We start from the raw sequence: 15,542 nt of genomic DNA, 5'->3' as shown, positions 1-15,542 counted from the left end.
AAATAGCCACGTTATTTATAATAAGAATATATCAATTAATTCTCTCCAGAAGCATATTTAATATGTTTCTCTCTTACTTCTCGGTTAAAACCATAGTTTTAAATAATTTAGCACAACACTGAGAGATTACATCAACAGTTTAAATTCTAGATTGAAATTCAACCTGACAGATACATTAATGCTGGTAACTCTGAAATGTTCACTCAAGCTTAATGAATAAATAGTGTAAATGCAGGGCGAAAACATAGACATACAAAACGTTCTTGCAGTAATAATGTGCAGAATATCTTGCAAGCAAACACCTGACAATTAGGATAATTGGGATGTAGAATGTAGGATTTCTATATTTTAATTTGATTTTAATGTGTTTTGCTTGTTATGTTGTTGATTTGTCATCTCCATTTTTTCTTTTATAAGGATTTTCTACAATGACATCATATTTCCACACTTATGGTATGCTGGTAAAATTGTGGTTACATTATTGGTTAAAGCCAGAATTGGACTGTCCCAGGGGGTACTGTGTTGACCCAGGCTGTCACTGAGTAATTTGCCTTAGGGGTCAAGCAGAAGACAACCTCATTTCGATCTGACGTTGGGCCAGTCATTTGTCTTTAGGGTCTATTTCTTAACAAATACCCTGTTATTTGTAAGTAGTAAACAATAAACCTGTATAAAGACAAATTGTAATCTACTGAGCATCACATTTCATTGTGCCAGTACCACAACCTCTGCCTTGTCTCACAGGCTGAGCACAATGACCTGCCATACATGGACAAGGGACCCTGGCAGTCAACCACTGCAATCATTGGCCAATCACCATGCAGTTGGGTGCCATGTTTACAGACTGATTATATATATATATATATATATATATATATATATACACATATATACATATATATACACACAGTCATGGCCGTAAAATGTTGGCATCCCTGAAATTTTTCAAGAAAATGAAGTATTTCTCACAGAAAAGGATTGCAGTAACACATGTTTTGCTATACACATGTTTATTCCCTTTGTGTGTGTGTATTGGAACTAAACCAAAAAAGGGAGGAAAAAAATCAAATTGGACATAATGTCACCAAACTCCAAAAATGGGCTGGACAAAATTATTAGCACCCTTTTAAAATTGTGGAAAAATAAGATTGTTTCTAGCATGTGATGCTCCTTTAAACTCACCTTGGGCAAGTAACAGGTGTGGGCAATATAAAAATCACACCTGAAAGCAGATAAAAAGGAGAGAAGTTCACTAAGTCTTTGCATTGTGTGTCTGTGTGTGCCACACTAAGCATTGACAACAGAAAGAGGAGAAGAGAACGGTCTGAGGACTTGAGAACCAAAATTGTGGAAAAATATCAACAATCTCAAGGTAACAAGTCCATCTCCAGAGATCTAGATTTGCCTTTGTCCACAGTACGCAACATTATCAAGAAGTTTGCAACCCATGGCACTGTAGCTAATCTCCCTGGGCGTGGACGGAAAAGAAAAATTGATGAAAGGTGTCAATGCAGGATAGTCCGGATGGTGGATAAGCAGCCCCAAACAAGTTCCAAAGATATTCAAGCTGTCCTGCAGGCTCAGGGAGCATAAGTGTCAGTGTGAACTATCCGTCAACATTTAAATGAAATGAAAAGCTATGGCAGGAGACGCAGGAGGACCCCACTGCTGACACAGAGACATAAAAAAGCAAAACTACATTTTGCCAAAATTAAGTTGAGTAAAGCAAAATCCTTCTGGATAAACCTCTTGAGGACAGATGAGACAAAGATAGAGCTTTTTGGTAAAGCACATAATTCTACTGTTTACAGAAAATGGAATGAGGCCTACAAAGAAAAGAACACAGTACCTGTGCAGGTGGTGGAGGTTCAATGATGTTTTGGGGAGGTTTTGGTGCCTTAAATGTGTGCAAGGCATCATGAAATCTAAGGATTAACGGATTTTGGGTCACACTGTACATTATGTCCAATTTGCTTTTTTTCCTCCCTTTTTTGGTTTAGTTCCAATACACAGAAAAGGAATAAACATGTGTATAGCAAAACATGTGTTACTGCAATCCTTTTCTGTGAGAAATACTTCATTTTCTATAAAAATTTCAGGGGTGCCAACATTTACGGCCATGACTGTATATTATCAGTGTGTGTGTGTGTGCATGTGAAGACCCTCACTTTACTGGAGGTGCTAGTAGGGTGCAAAGTGTTCCAAAAAACAAAACAAAAAAACTCACACACTAACCGTTTACAAGTTGGGATATCCATAAACATACATCTACACATACATGCCCATCAGCTATAACATTAAAACTACCAGCAGGTTCTTGAATCTGAAAAGTCATTCTTGAATGTTCTTGATGTGTCAGTTCTTAATGTGTAGAAAGCAGGTAAAAGGATAAGCATAGGGATGTAAGCAACCTAGACAATAGACAAATTTTGATTTGTCTTGACGACTGGGTCAGAGAATCTCCAAAAGCTCTGGTCTTGTTGTGTGTTCCCAGTATGCAATGGTTAGTACCTATCAAAAGCAGTCCAATGAAGGATAACCAGTCAACATAAACCTTGAACTGGATTATGGGCCCCACGGTGTATTGATCTGTGATGAACAAAGGCTGCCACCATAAATACACATATTGCTGTTGTAAATGGGACTATGTAGCCACAGAACGGTCATAGAGTATTGTGCTGAACCTGTCCACCACAGAAAGAACTTAAATGAGTACTGTTATTATAAAAAAAAAAAAAAAATGGATATGTCAGAGACATGGCAAACTTTTTTTTTTTTTTGGTCAATCAATAGCATGAGTCAGGAGAAGTGTCTATGAGGCAGACATAGACACAGAGCGGGCAGGCAAGCGCACTTCAGTGTGCTTCTCTTCATTCATTCTAGTGATCAATCAGGGTCTGAACACCCAGACCCCGACCAATCAAAACTTTTGACTTGTCCCTAGCAAAGTAAATAATCGGGGGAGAAGGGTCTTGGTAAAAGAGATGACAAAGAACCCAATGGTCACTCTGAGTTCCAAAGGTCAGCCATCACTGCAGCACTCCACCAATCTGAACTTTAGGGCAGAGTAGTTAGAAAGAAATCTCTCCACATTAAAGACACTTAAAAAAAAACTGCTTAAAGCACACTCAGACTGTAAAAAAATATTTTTTCTTGTCTCTTGAAAACAAGATGTAACTTTTTGGCTTCAATTATAAGACTCATGCGTAGAGGAAACCAGGCATTGCACCTCAACTGCCCAATACCACCCCGACAGTGAAGCATATTGGTGGAATCAACATGCTGTGAGGGTGTTTTTCAGTAACTGGGACAGAAAGACTGGTCAGTGTTGAGGTAAAACTAAATAAAGCAAAGTACAGCGATATTCTTAATGAAAACCTGATCCAGAGTGGCTTGGACCTCAGAGTGGGCTGAAGGTTCACCTTCCAACAAGAGAAGGATCCTAAGCACACAGCCAAGACAACACAAGTGGTTTAGGGACAGTCAATGGCCCACTCAGAGCCCTGACTTGAACCCAAAGTAATATGTTAATGCAATATTTAAGTTTTTCCTTCTAAATAAATTAGCAAAGATTTCTAATTTAAACTTTATCTTTATGGGGTAATAAGTGCAGAATGTTTTTTTTTAGTAAAAGGCCACGGCAAAATAGGAAAAAGTTATGGGATTTTCCAAATGCATTGTGTGTGTTAATAGATGGCCATCTTAGCATTCAGTTTTTTATATACTGAGGTGTCATTACACAACCAGGACAGAATTTATATCCATAGGAATTACAAGACTCCTATTGACTGACAGTAAGCAAAGATTTTAGAAAGTATTTAGACATAAGTCAGAAACTACCAGAGAAGATGTTTTACTTTATAATGGAATACCAGAATGATTGCATCTGTGGTGATTGACGGATCCTTCTGACCTACCATGGGGTTTGTGAGGTTCCATGTGGTGTCCATCATTTTGAATTCTATTCTGTGTGTCAAAAATGATTGAATCTACAACAGTGTCTGTCACAGATGTTAACATAGCCTAAGAGGTTCTAGGTCATGTACTGTATACAGTGGGGCAAAAAAAGTATTTAGTTAGCCACCAATTGTGCAAGTTCTTCCACTTAAAAAGAGGAAAGAGGCCTTTCATTTTCATCATAGATATACCTCAACTATGAGAGACATAATGAGCAAAAAAAAATCTATAAAATCACACTGTCTGTCTGATTTTTAAAGAATTTATTAGCAAGTTATGGTGGAAAATAAATATTTAGTCACCTACAAACAAGCAAGATTTCTGGCTCTCACAGACCTGTAACAACTTCTTTAAGAGTCTCTTCTGTCCTCCACTCGTTACCTGTATTAATGGCTCCTGTTTGAACTTGTTATCAGTATAAAAGACACCTGTTTACAACCTCAAACAGTCACACTCCAAACTCCACTATGGACAAGACCAAGGAGCTGTTGAAGGACACCAGAAACAAAATTGTAGACCTGCACCAGGCTGGGAAGACTAAATCTGCAATAGGCAAGCAGCTTGGTGTTAATTAATCAACTGTGGGAGCAATTATTAGAAAATGGAAAACAAACAAGACCACTGATAATCTCCCTCGATCTGGGGCTCCACGCAAGATCTCACCCCATGGTGTCAAAATGATCACAAACGCAGTGAGCAAAAATCCCAGAACCTAGTGAATGACCTGCAGAGAGCAGGGACCAAAGTAATAAAGGCTACCATCAGTAACACACTACGTTGCCAGGGACTCAAATCATGCAGTGCCAGATGTGTCCCCCTGCTTAAGCCAGTACATGTCCGGACCCATCTGAAGTTTGGTAGAGAGCATTTGGATGATCCAGAAGAGGATTGGGAGAATGTCATATGGTCAGATGAAACCAAAGTAGAACTTTTTAGTAGAACACCAGAGAACACCATACCTACTATGAAGCATGGGGGTGGAAACATCATGCTTTGGGGCTGTTTTTCAGCAAAGGGACCAGGACAACTGATCCATGTAAAGGAAAGAATGAATGGTATTTCAGCATGACAATGATCCCAAACACACCACTCGGGCAAGGAAAGAGTTGTTTCGTAAGAAGCCTTTCAAGGTCCTGGAGTGGCCTAGCCAATCTCCAGATCTCAACCCCATAGAAAACCCTTGGAGGGAGTTGAAAGTCCGTGTTGCCCAGCGACAGCCCCAAAACATCACTGCTCTAGAGGAGATCTGCATGGAGGAATGGGCCAAAATACCAGCAACAGTGTGTGAAAACCTTGTGAAGACTTACAGTAAACATTTAACCTCTGTCATGGCCAACAAAGGGTATATAACAAAGTATTGAGAGGAACTTTTGTTATTGACCAAATACTTATTTTCCACCATAATTTGCAAATAAATTCTTAAAAAAATCTGACAATGTGATTTTATGAATTTTTTTTTCTCATTATGTCTCTCATAGTTGAGGTATACATATGATGAAAATTACAGACCTCTCTCATCTTTGTAAGTGGGAGAACTTGCACAATTGGAGGCTGATTAAATACTTTTTTTTGCCTCACTATATGTCTGGTTACTGAACAGTGTTAATATACAGTTTAAGCTTCTTTCACACTGCCGTTAGCACACGGCAGTATGGCGGCTATCGGGGCAGCCTGGGGAAATAGCAGGAGAAAAATTACTGCAAGCGCCATCTTTTTCTTCCGCTATTCCCATCAAAAAAACAATGGCGCCCGACGACCCATCATAATAGTAAATGGGAGCCACAGGGACCCATTGTTGCCCATTGCTCCCAGTCACGAGCATGGCCGTTAAAGCCACAAAAAAATGGCTGTTCTCGTCGGGGAGCAATGGCAGTGTGAAAGGGGCCTAATAGGAAAGATTTGGAAGACTGGCACTCTGTATTACAGTGGGCTAGACTAGGGCTCTATATATAGGCCCATAGACATAACTTGCTGAATGCACATTTCTTCTAAAATAAAATATACAGTGCACAGTGAAAGTATTCGTCCCCCTTGAACTTTTCGACCTTTTGCAACATTTCAGGCTTCAAACATAAAGATATTAAACAATTTTTTGTGAAGAATCAACAAAAAGTGGGACACAATCATGAAGCGGAACGAAATTTATTTGATATTGCAAACTTTTTTAACAAATAAAAAACTGAAAAATTTGGCGTGCAAAATTATTCAGCCCTCTTAAGTTAATACTTTGTAGCGCCACCTTTTGCTGCGATTAAAGCTGTAAGTCACTTGGTGTATGTCTCTATCAGTTTTGCACATCGAAAGACTGAAATTTTTGCCCATTCCTCCTTGCAAACCAGCTCGAGCTCAGTGGGTTGGATGGAGAGTGTTTGTGAACAGCAGTTTTCAGTTCTTTCCACAGATTCTCGATTGGATTCAGGTCTGGACTTTGACTTGGCCATTGTAACACCTGGATATGTTTATTTGAGAACCATTCCATTGTAGATTTTGCTTTATGTTTTGGATCATTGTCTTGTTAGAAGACAAATCTCCGTCCCAGTCTCAGGTCTTTTGCAGACTCCATCAGGTTTTCTTCCAGAATGGTCCTGTATTTGGCTCCATCCATCTTCCCATCAATTTTAACCATCTTCCCTGTCCCTGCTAAAGAAAAGCAGGCCCAAACCATGATGCCACCACCACCATGTTTGACAGTGGGGATGGTGTGTTCAGGGTGATGAGCTGTGTTGCTTTTACGCAGAACATAACGTTTGGAATTGTTGCCAAAAAGTTCCATTTTGGTTTCATCTGACCAGAGCACCTTCTTCCACATGTTTGGTGTGTCTCCCAGGTGGCTTGTGGCAAACTTAAAAAAAAACACGTTTTATGGATGTCTTTAAGAAATGGCTTTCTTCTTCCATAAAGGCCAGATTTGTGCAGTATACTACTGATTGTTGTCCTATGGACAGAGTCTCCCACCTCAGATGTAGATCTCTGCAGTTCATCCTGAGTGATCACAGGCCTCTTGGCTGCATCTCTGATCAGTCTTCTCCTTGCATGAGCTGAAAGTTTAGAGGGACGGCCAGGTCTTCGTAGATTTGCAGTGGTCTCATACTCCTTCCATTTAAGTATTATCGCTTGCACAGTGCTCCTTGGGATGTTTAAAGCTTGGGAAATATATTTGTATCCAAATCCGGCTTTAAACTTCTCCTCAACAGTATCTCGGACCTTCCTGGTGTGTTCCTTGTTCTTCATGATGCTCTCTGCGCTTTAAACGGACCTCTGAGACTATCACAGTGCAGGTGCATTTATACGGAGACTTTATTACACACAGGTGGATTCTATTTATCATCATTAGTCTTCTCCTTGCATGAGCTGAAAGTTTAGAGGGACGGCCAGGTCTTCGTAGATTTGCAGTGGTCTCATACTCCTTCCATTTAAGTATTATCGCTTGCACAGTGCTCCTTGGGATGTTTAAAGCTTGGGAAATATATTTGTATCCAAATCCGGCTTTAAACTTCTCCTCAACAGTATCTCGGACCTTCCTGGTGTGTTCCTTGTTCTTCATGATGCTCTCTGCGCTTTAAACGGACCTCTGAGACTATCACAGTGCAGGTGCATTTATACGGAGACTTTATTACACACAGGTGGATTCTATTTATCATCATTAGTCATTTAGGTCAACATTGGATTTTTCAGAGATCCTCACTGAACTTCTGGAGAGAGTTTGCTGCACTGAAAGTAAAGGGGCTGAATAATTTTGCACGACCAATTTGTTTTTTTTTTGTTAAAAAGGTTTGAAATAGCCAATAAATTTCATTTCACTTCATGATTGTGTCCCACTTGTTGATTCTTCACAAAAAAATTAGTTTTATATCTTTATGTTTGAAGCCTGAAATGTGGCAAAAGGTCGAAAAGTTCAAGAGGGACGAATACTTTTACTATGCACTGTACATTCAATCACCAATGTTCTTTCTCCTGAGATCAGTAAACCAGAGTTGATGGCACCAAAATACAACCCACAGGGTTCTACAAAGTATTGTATAACATCCAATAAGGTATGTAGTTTCCAATTTATTTAAAAAGGACATGAAAATCGGAAGTAGTTTGGAGAATAGGTCAATGGGGTACTGTTAATAAGATGACACTTGTCCCGACTCCATTGCTGAATCCTACCATCTAGTCTTGTGTTGGCAGTAATACAGTGTTGGGCATAGGTCTATGTTTATTATCTTTTGTTTGTGCCTCATCGTGGTTATCCAAGATCCCTTGTCACCATACTTTCAGAAATTATTTGAAAGCGTCTGACGATTTTTAGAATCAAATGGTTTGCAAAATGCAGACTTGGGTTTTAATAGTTATGAATTTTGATGACTGTCAATCACTAGGGGAACTTCAGTGTAGCATAAACACATACTGTATACAGCTTTTATTCTGAATTAGAATAATTGAATCAATGACAGTGATTTGCTGAGATGTCAAATCTATCCATCATAACCTGTCACTACCAGTTTATTTTTTTGTGATTAAAATAAAAAAGACTACTATTTTGTCATCAGCTATTTCATTAGTTACAGCAGGATTTTTTTCCCCTTCCTTTTGCTTTTCAAAATTAGCTTCTACAAATAGGCTTCTTTTTCTATACACATTGAAGTTTTAAGTCAAAACTGGCACAGTCAAATACATTCAGTGATGTGCCATCAGCTTCTGAGAGTTTGAAACCCAATTACAAAAGCTATTATGTATCTAATGAAAGGAAATATAAAAGTGTGAGGGTTTTATGTTCTTTATGTATCAGTTGGTTATTCTAACACATACAGAACTGTCCAGCTACTCTCCCATAGACAGACTTTTTAAGGAAATCTGTCAGTCGTGCAGTGTGACATCTTAACTATTGGCCTGCCGTTTTCTCTTACTTGATATTGACTTCACATAGTAGACATTGTGTGGTGCCTTAGCTCTGAGATGGTGTGGTCCAGAGCCAGGGGGCTTGGCCTGGCACCCCATGTGAGCAGCAAACAAGCAGGTAGGAAAAAACAAGCAGGTGAGAAGTTTAGATGTTTACATGTTTGTTACACATTAGGTTCTAATATCCAGTGACATATGCATTTAGTAAATTCCATACAGTAGATATATGCCATCCTGATGAATGCCAAAATTATCTTATTTTGCCATTCATTGGACCCATAGTAGTCTACAGACATGTTCTAAAGCAGGTGGAACTGAGAACACTAATATATATTTTTACGGGCAACGATTCAGTGTAACCTGTATTTTATTGATCTTAAAGGGGTATTCCAGGAAAAAACTTTGATATATATATATATATATATATATATAGATATATATATATATATATATATATATATATATATATATATATATATATATCAACTGGCTCCAGAAAGTTAAACAGATTTGTAAATTACTTCTATTCAAAAATCTTAATCCTTCCAATAATTATCAGCTGCTGAAGTTGAGTTGTTCATTTCTGTCTGGCAACAGTGCTCTCTGCTGACATCTCAGCTTGTCTCGGGAACTGCACAGAGTAGAAGAGGTTTGCTATGGGGATTTGCTTCTACTCTGGACAGTTCCCGAGACACGTGTCATCAGAGAGCACTTAGACAGAAAAGAACAACTCAACTTCAGCAGCTCATAAGGATTAAGATTTTTTTTTAATAGAAGTAACTTACAAATCTGTTTACCTTTCTGGAGCCAGTTGATATATAAAAATAAGTTTTTTCCTGCATAACCCCTTTAAATCTCTGCTCGGTACTTTGGAGCCCAATGAGTGGTTCTACTCTGTAATTGACAGCCTTCCCTCTGTATGTGTATAAGAAATAGCGGTCAGTAGAAGATTATGTCCACCCCCCCCCCCCCCCCCCCATGTACTCTTGAAGAGGATCTGTGGCTTCCCCAAACATTGACTTTTGGATACCCCTTCAAAGCTTAGGGTGCTGGAACAAGCTGTGTGATTTCAGGCAGCAGAGGGGTATGAGATGTATGTGATCCTGCAAGTGTAGGGGAAGATGATGGGGTAAAAGTACCCGCACAATCACTTTCTCTTCACTTTCCCCATGTTGTTTCAACTCCCCAGGGACAATTGAGTGCAATGCAAGATCCCAGCTCACCGTCCAATGCTAAAAAAAAAAAAAAAAAAACACCAAAATATTTGTAGTGTAAAGGCTGTAAGTCCTGGCAGAATGTAGAGCAGGAATGTACACAATGTGAGCTCCACACTGTAAGAGTCCTGTCAGTGTGGAGCTCATGTGTACATTCCAGGGCATGGCTCCTGCTTCTCTACACACTGACAGGACCTGCAGCCTTTAGACTACAAACTTTTTTTTTAGTACAAGACTCTGAGAAGGGATCTGGTGCTTCACTCATCTCTGGGGAGTTGAAACAGCATGGATGATCTGAAAGGAAAAGGATTGTGCCAGTACTATTACCCCCATCATCCCCTACACTTGCAGTATGGTATGAGATTACATACATCTCATACCATCCTGCTGCCTGAGATGGCACCGGCCCCAGCCTATCCCTTAGTTAAATTACTGCCCCTCACTGCAGCATTAGCATACAGTATTGTAGAAAAGGGTACGCCCATCTGATGTATTAAAGGACAGCCAGATTGGGTACAAAAACCCACACTAGGAAATGGGGGGAAATGCGTATTAACAAAATAAGAACAATCTTAGACTCAAAGCACTCTAAGCTTTCAGGGATATTAACCCCTTAACGGCACAGCCCAATTTGGCCTTAAAGGGGTACTCCGGCCTTAAGACATCTTATCCCCTATCCAAACGATAGGGGATAAGATGTCTGATCGCAGGGGTCCCGCCACTGGGGGCCGACACTCCCCCTCCCATAGGCTTGCATTGAGGAGGCGGGTGTGATGTCACATAGGGGGCGGAGTCATGACATCACGATACTCCGGCCCCGTGGTCGTGAGTCTTCAGACGCAGAGCGATCAACGCTTCATGCAGCTGAGACAGGTGGGTGCTGCATGAGAGATTGCAAGGGTCCCCAGCGGCGGGACCCCCACAATCAGACATCTTATCCCCTATCCTTGGGATAGGAAATAAGATGTCTTAGGGCCGGAGTATAAAAAAATTTGGGAATGTGATGTGACAAAAAAGCAGGAATTTTTTGACTTTTTAGTTATTTATTTTTGTTACATTTATGCCATTCACCGTACAGGATCATTAGCATAATATTTTGATAATTTGGACATTTACATACGTGGCAATACCAAATATGTTTCTTAATTTCTTTTATGATTTTTGGATAACATTTTTAAAAGGGGCGATCGCTGATGTCCAAGATTACCGGCAGGTGCACGGGACCTGCTGTGCATGATGCGAGCACCACTCTAGTGGTCGCTTCATGTACAGTTATAATTTTTATAATTTTTTAACAGAAGTAAAACAAAATCAAACCTATATAAGTTGGGTATCATTCTAATCGTTTATACAGAATAAAGAGAAGGTGGAATCTGTTACCAAAATGTGCTCTGCGTAGAATCAGAAGCCTTCAAAAATTACAAAATGGCAGGGTTTTTTTTTTTTCAATTTCGTCCCACAATTTTTTATTTTTTTTGTCACGATGTAGATTTTGTCATGAAATTATTAATGTCATTACAAAGTGAAATTGGTGGCACAAAAAACAAGCCCTTATATGGGTCTGTAGGTGAAAAATTTAAAGCGTTATTATTTTTAGAAGGTTCAAAAGTTCAAAAATGAAAAAACCTGTGGTCCTTAAGGGGTTAAACCCCGAGTAATATTTACATAAATAAATGACAAGTTATACTGAATCTTTTCCCACAAAATAATATATCAATCTTGTCGGCACCTCCTGCTCTATAAAATGATGCCTGCAAATTAGACTATTTAAACTGACATTAGTAACTAAAGGCTGTATACATTTTTTACTGAGTGTTTTTTTTATTTAAAATGATTCCTTAATTTGTGATTAAAATACATTCCTTTATTGTGTTTTATACGGTTGGGACTACCACAACTAATAAACAATCTATAAAAGGACATTCCAGAACATGCTAGATTATTGGAATGACTTCAATTCTATCGAAACAACTTAAATTCTATTGAAACTACACATTTATATACCTTCAAATGCATATTAAAGACATCTGTGCATGTTATTTATTGATTTAAATGATAAATCATGCAAAACTTTAGAAGAAGTTTTAATTCTCCACTGTTTCACGTGTTTACTCCACTGGAATATAGGCTTTAGTTTACTGTGGATGGTCAGGATCTTCACGTGGGAAATATGTATTGTATACCATTTTAAAGTAAGTGTACCATTTACAGGGGAACAAGGTTCTTGCTGAGAAAAACATCATACAAAGTGAATCGTAATAAATGTCAGTTCTCGGTTTCTTAATAATACATAAAACTTGGCATTTGATGGTAAATCCTGCAGAGTTAATCATATGGGTCACAAATATATGCTTCTTAACTTTCATTTATCAGTATTTCACAATCCCACACAGAAAATTATTAGTCTTTACTAGCTTTGTTCTCTATATTTTAAAGGTTTCTAGCAGAGAGGAAACCGTGCATTGAAAATTTTTTCTTTTTTTTTTTCTTTCCAAAAATGTATTTTTTTTTTTTTTAACTTCCATCTACGGTATATATTTTTGGCTAATAAGTAGGCAATTGCTCTCTTCTGTTATCAGTTTCCGGTAAAATAATTGTTTTGTACAAAACAAAGATATTTTTTCTTTATTTCAATTTATTGGCTACATTTTTTATCTTATCATTCATTGTCATATTATTTATATATTTATTTTTGATATAATTAAGTTCGTAAAAGTAAAGATATGGCACTCTGTGTAAATTAATGGTGCTCGAATAGGGTCCCAATCCTTCATCCAATTATAGAAATAAATTCGGCACTCTTATCATTCAGAATTCGTGATTTATTCTGCAATTATGGCAATCTAACAGAATATATATGACGTTTTGATCCAAACACTGGATCTTCATCAGATATCTGTAATTAATCAATATAGGGTCATAAGAACAAGACCAAATAATTCATGAAACAAAGTAAAAAATGTATATACGCCAGGGTAAATGATCTTTACTAGATTAAATGTCTAGGTGACTGTATCGCGTAATAGTAATATCGGCCATACATTTGTACAACAAGGTGAGAATACATAACAGAATCATTGCATGGGACCACAGTGTAGAAATAGGGCAAGTTCAACAGTAAGATAAATTCATAGGGGAAACTGGTAAAGGAATAGTGTCCCTGCCAGTGGTCCCATATATTGTAATGCATGGTGCTCGGCACAAAAATGAAAAAACAAGAAGAAGCAGGCACATGACTATCCATGGAGAACCCGCCACAAAAAGGGATATAGTGGGACAACATGGAGACATCTGTAGCACTGGATGTAAGGAGGACAACAGGAACACAAGGTCATAGTAAATTATATATAGTAGCTCTCATCCATAGATTGCTGCGGAGGCAGGTGCAATATGGCCTATAGCCAGGAGACATAGAAAGCTGGTGTTGCGATCAGATGATCACGTGGTGTGAGGCAGGAGATACAAAGGTCCGTCTTAATGAAAGTGTCCCGGCTGGACGTGATGGGGACCCACTTCCGGTATGTCCGTGCTCTACATTCGGAGAGGGTCGGAGGAAGGGTGCGCATGCACGATGCGAATATCCCTAGGAGTGCAAATCTGCGCTCCACGGGATGTCACTCGTCTAGAAGGAGGTGCCCAGTGAGGCACAGAGAAGTCAATGGTAAAAGAGAGTGTGTTAAATACAGAGTAAAAAGAGAGAAGATAAAGAGTGGAAGAGAGATATAGAAAGAGATAATAGAAAGGTCAAAGACTGGTAAATGCAGAGATAAGATGGATGGCGGTAAATTATGAAATGTATTATTTGAGTATGCATAATTATATGAGTATATGATCAATATACAGGTGAGAATTTGGGATCAGGAGGAGAAATATAAATGAGAATATGAAATAAATAAAATAGCATAAGAGGGAATATGAGTATAAAAGCAAGCACAAATGTGGATATATAAGAGTGTAGATATATAAAAAAAAATGGGGGGGAATTAATAATATATGGAGAGGAAAAAAGGGGGTATAGAATAGAGTAAAGAATATAGCTAGTCAACTGAGAAAGTAATGTAAAAGAATCAGGATACAAAGGAAGTATAATGAATATAGTAAAATAAAAGAAAATATGCACTAGAAAGCAGAAAGAAAAAGTGGGATAAAAGTAAATTGGACGCAATGATCCAAGAAGGGGGAGCATATGCAAGTAGAGATATGAGGCAACAGAATAGTGATAGAGGGGTTTGTGGAAAGAGAGTGGGCAAAAAATAGAGTGCCCTAAATAGAGCGAGGAAAAAAGTGATGGTGGTGATGAGACTAGAGGAGGGAAAATAATGGTTACAGTGACATACAAAAGGATATGGGTGTCAGAAAGCGGTGATGGCGTCCACAGCATCTCAGGTGGCCTAGAAAAAAATAATAAAATTGTTAAGTGTGGTAAGAAAAAGGGTTTGGTACATAACACAAGACTATGTCATATGGGTGATCTCATATTCCCTGTTAACACCAGAGGTTCCAAAGTTTATAAAGTATGTATCCAGTAGGCCTCTCTTTTCTTGAGGGTACTCACTCTGTTGCCACCTCTGCATGGTTTTGGGATCTGTCTGAGGACCTGAAACCGTAGTTGTGCAATAGTGTGTCCTGCCGTAATGAAATGGTAGGGAATTGGTAGTAGTGTATTTTTCTCCTAATTGAAGATTTATGTTGAGAAATGCGGTCCCAGATATGTCATTGTAACCATCATTGTTCCCACCTCTAGTCTCATCCCCACCATCACTTTTTTCCCCGTTTTTTCCCCGCTCTATTTAGGGCACTCTATTTATTTTTTGCCCGCTCTCTTTCCACAAACCCCTCTTATCACTATTCTGTTGCCTCATAGCTCTACTTGCATATGCTCCCCCTATTTGGGTCATTTCGTCCAATTCACTTTTAGCCCACTTTTTCTTTCTGCTTTCTATTGCATATTTTCTTTTCTTTTCTTTTACTATTTTCATTATACTTCCTTTGTATCCTGATTCTTTTACATTACTTTCTCAGTTGACTAGCTGTATTCTTAACTCTATTCTATACCCTCTTTTTTCATCTCCATTTATTATTAATCCCCCCCCCCTTTTTCATATATCTACACTCACATTTGTGTTTGTTTTTATACTCATATTCACTATTATGCTATTATTAATTTATTTCATGTTCTCATATTTCTCCTCTTGATCCCCAATTCTCACCTGAATATTGATTGTATACTCATATAATTATGCATACTCAAATAATACATTTCATAATTTACCGCCATCCATCTTATCTCTTTATTTACCAGTCTTTGACCTTTCTATTATCTCTTTCTATATGTCTCTTTCCACTCTTTATCTTCTCTCTGTTTACTCTGCATTTAACACACTGTTTTACCATTGACTTTTCTGTGCCTCACATGGCACCTCCTTCTAGTCACGTGACGTACCATGGAGTGCAGATTTGCATTCCATATGTGCGCACCATGCACAT

This window comes from Hyla sarda, chromosome 6 (assembly GCF_029499605.1).
Source record: "Hyla sarda isolate aHylSar1 chromosome 6, aHylSar1.hap1, whole genome shotgun sequence".
Lineage (NCBI taxonomy): Eukaryota > Metazoa > Chordata > Amphibia > Anura > Hylidae > Hyla > Hyla sarda.
This window is presented reverse-complemented; position numbering follows the sequence as displayed.